Below are 3,608 nucleotides of genomic sequence, written 5' to 3'. Positions count from 1 at the left end.
TTCCAAAGAGACCTTGAAACAAGGGATGTCACTGTTGATGTCAGACAGATCTTGACTGAAAGCATTGAATACTAGTAAGACGTTTACTTGTGTTATACTGACTATGCAAAGATATTTGACTGTTTGACCTAAAAAGAAATATGCCTAATTGCATTTACAATCCATTCTGCTAATATTAGTAGTGGAGTAGTTACCAAAAGACAGAAATTAAAATGTCTCAAATGTTTGATCTGATTTATCATTCCATTGACTCTCAGCTATGGCATACACAATATCCAGCTATGCCACAGCTGATGGTCTACAGGCTTCTGGCTTATCATTCCCTGATCTCTGCAACACTGGCCTGCATCACTCACAATCACATTTTCATGAGCTTATATAGGTCTCCAATGGGATGGGGCTTGATTCTTAACCTAATTCTCTTTAACGCCATAAATGCTTCATGACAAAATAAAAAGTCAATCAATGGCTAGGAATGCCATTTTGAACTATAATCTTTGGCATCACATTAATTGAGAAGAATTGGATTCCAGAACATTTGATTGTACTCATGAGGATCCTTCACATAGGTCTAGAAGCAATTCTTTGATAAGAACAAGGAAATTTTGCCTAGTTTGAAATCAGGTAAAGTGTTTTTAACAATTAGATCTTTTCCCCATATGTTTAGTAAATAATATGAAAAGGTGGAGTATCACTTTAAATAAGTTTTTGGCAGCAGATTTGTCTCCCATGTGTTTTGATTATGGATCAACATCTATATAATAAGATATAGATAGATAGATAGATAGATAGATAGATACATATAGATATAGACATAGATATAGATATATATGTGTAAATTGTGTCTTTACTCTGCTTTAAATAGTGTCTTTATAGTGGTCCAATAATAAAGCGTTGCTTTTTATTTTTTTATGTTGAGGTATAATTTATATTTAAGGCTATCTTCTGATCTTCATTAGTAGGTGCTCCAAATTCTCTTCATTTTTAGCAAGCAGGCTTCTATTATTTCCATATGCAAATTATTAATGGATCTTCCTCCATCCTAAATCTGTATTCTTCTTCATATAATCCAGTTTGATAAATTATTTACTCAGCTTACAGATTAGTAAAGTATAATGAAAGAATATCAACCTAATATATCGTTTTCTTTGTTTAAAATTACAGTTATAGAGAAGAAGGAAGCTGAAGTGGCACGTGGAGGCGACGGTCAGTAATATCCTTTGGATTGAAAAACAGAACAATTGGACTTGCAGCAAAGAATCAGCAAGTCACTCCTGCAAACAATACAGTATCCCACTTCAAGAGGTTCCGTGGACGAGTGTTCAGTGACCCCTTCGTTCAAACAGAGAAGGAAAACTTAAGTTATGACCTGGTCACCCTGATTAACCATGGCTTTGGGATACAGGTGACATACATGGGAGAGGAGCATCTGTTCAGCGTGGAGCAGGTAACAGCCATGCTGCTGACCAAGTTGAAAGAGATGGCAGAAAACAACCTCAAGAAGCCTGTGACGGACTGTGTCATTTCAGTGCCCTCCTTCTTCACGGACGCCGAGAGACGCTCGGTGCTGGACGCTGCCCAGATCGTCAGCCTCAACTGGCTCCGCCTGATGAACGACATGACCGCAGTTGCTGTGAACTACGGGATTTACAGGCCAGATCTTCCAGGCCTGGATGGTGACCCACGGATCGTGGTGTTTGTTGACATGGGACACTCTGCCTTTCAGGTGTCTGCCTGCGCCTTCAACAAGGGGAAGCTCAAGGTCCTGGGAACAGCTTTTGATCCTTTCTTAGGAGGGAAAAACTGATGAAAAGTTTGTGGAACATTTTTGTGCCGAATTTAAAGCCAAGTACAAGTTGGATGTCAAGTCCAAGAGCTGCGCCCTCTTCCGCCTGTCTCAGGAGTGTGAGAAGCTGAAAAAGCTCATGAGTTCCATCAGCACGGAGATACCCATGAGCATCGAGTGTTTGATGAACGACAGGGATGTGTCGGCGAAGATGAGCAGGTCACAGTTTGAAGAGCTCTGTGCTGACCTTCTGCAAAGGATAGACAGACCCCTTCATACACTGATGGAGCAAGCGAAGCTCAAAGTAGAGGACGTGAGTGCGGTTGAGATAGTTGGAGGCACCACTCGGATCCCTGCTGTGAAAGAAGCCATCACCAGATTCTTTCGGAAGGACATCAGCACCGTGCTTAATGCAGATGAAGCCGTGGCTGCCCCCCCCCCCCCGGGTGTGCACTGCAGTGTGCGATCCTTTCCCCAGTCTTAAAAGTGATAAGAGTTCTCCATCACAGATGTGATTCCCTTCTCAATCTCTCTGGTCTGGAACCATGACGTGGAAGATGCTGAAGGCGTTCACGAGGTATTCCCCTAGAACCACCCAGCGCCCTTCTCCAAAGTCCTCACTTTCTACAGAAAAGGGCCTTTCGAGCTGGAAGCTTTCTACTCTGACCCGCAGGGTGTACCATATCCAGAAGCAAAAATAGGCCGCTTTGTGGTCCAGAACGTTTCAGCACAGAAAGACGGAGAAAAGTCTAAAGTGAAAGTCAAAGTGCGTATCAACATGCACGGCATCTTCACCGTGTCCGCGGCCTCCATGGTGGAGAAAGTGCCCACCGAGGACAGCGGAGCGGCCTCTGTGGATGCCGACATGGAGAATGAAGGTCAGCACGTGGCTGAACACCCCGACTGCGATAACAATCCCCAGTCCGCGAGCAGTGTCGCTGGAGCACAGCCCCAGCTACAAACCGATGGGCACCAGCCTGCCCAGTCTTCCCCTCCACCTGAGCCTCCCTCAGAAGAGAACGCAGCCCCAGAGGTTGACAAAGCAAATGAAAAGAAAGTTGACCAGCCCCCAGAAGCCAAGAAACCGAAAATGAAGGTGGTGAATGTGGAGCTGCCTGTGGAAGCTAACTTAGTGTGGCAGCTGGGAAGGGACCTCCTGAACATGTACATAGAGACCGAGGGTAAGATGATGATGCAGGATAAATTGGAAAAAGAGCGAAACGATGCTAAAAATGCAGTGGAGGTGTACGTGTATGAATTCAGAGACAAGCTGTGTGGGGGGCCGTACGAGGCACTCCTAAGTGAGCTTCCTGAACCTTCTCACTGAGACGGAGAACTGGCTGTAGAGGAGGGGGGAGGACTAGCGTAAGCAAGCTTAAGTGGACAAGCTGCAGGAGCTTGAAAATTGGCACCCTGGTCAAGGTCCGCTATAAGGAAGCCAAGGAGTGGCCCAAAGCGTTTCAGGATCTGGGAGATGTTCTGCAGCATTTTGCCAAGTTTGCCGCCGACTTCCAGGGGGAAAGGATGAGCAGTACAGCCACATCGACGAGTCTGAGATGAAGAAGGTGGAGAGGTGTGTGAACGAGGCCATGGAATGGATGAACAATGTCATGAACGCACGGGCGAAGCAGAGCCTGCATCAGGACCCCGTGGTGCGCACTCATGACATCTATGACAAGATGAGGGAGGTGATCAACACGTGTGAGCCCATTGTCACACAGCCCACACCAAAAATTGAGTCACCCAAAATGGAGAGAACCCCCAACGGGCCGAACATGGCCAAGAATGCAGGTGGCGTGGAAAGCAAGGGCACGCTGGGCAC

General features: G+C 45.8%; 1 pseudogene; it reads left to right on the top strand.

Moving 5' to 3' along the window:
* LOC102867746 overlaps positions 1–3,608 on the top strand; it is a 5,454-nt pseudogene that overhangs the window by 718 nt on the left and 1,128 nt on the right.

Source organism: Elephantulus edwardii, unplaced genomic scaffold (genome assembly GCF_000299155.1).
Source record: "Elephantulus edwardii isolate Elephantulus edwardi_28Jun2011 unplaced genomic scaffold, EleEdw1.0 scaffold00136, whole genome shotgun sequence".
Classification (NCBI taxonomy): domain Eukaryota; kingdom Metazoa; phylum Chordata; class Mammalia; order Macroscelidea; family Macroscelididae; genus Elephantulus; species Elephantulus edwardii.
The sequence above is the reverse complement of the archived record's forward strand: the minus strand, read 5'-3'. Positions and strand labels throughout refer to the sequence as shown.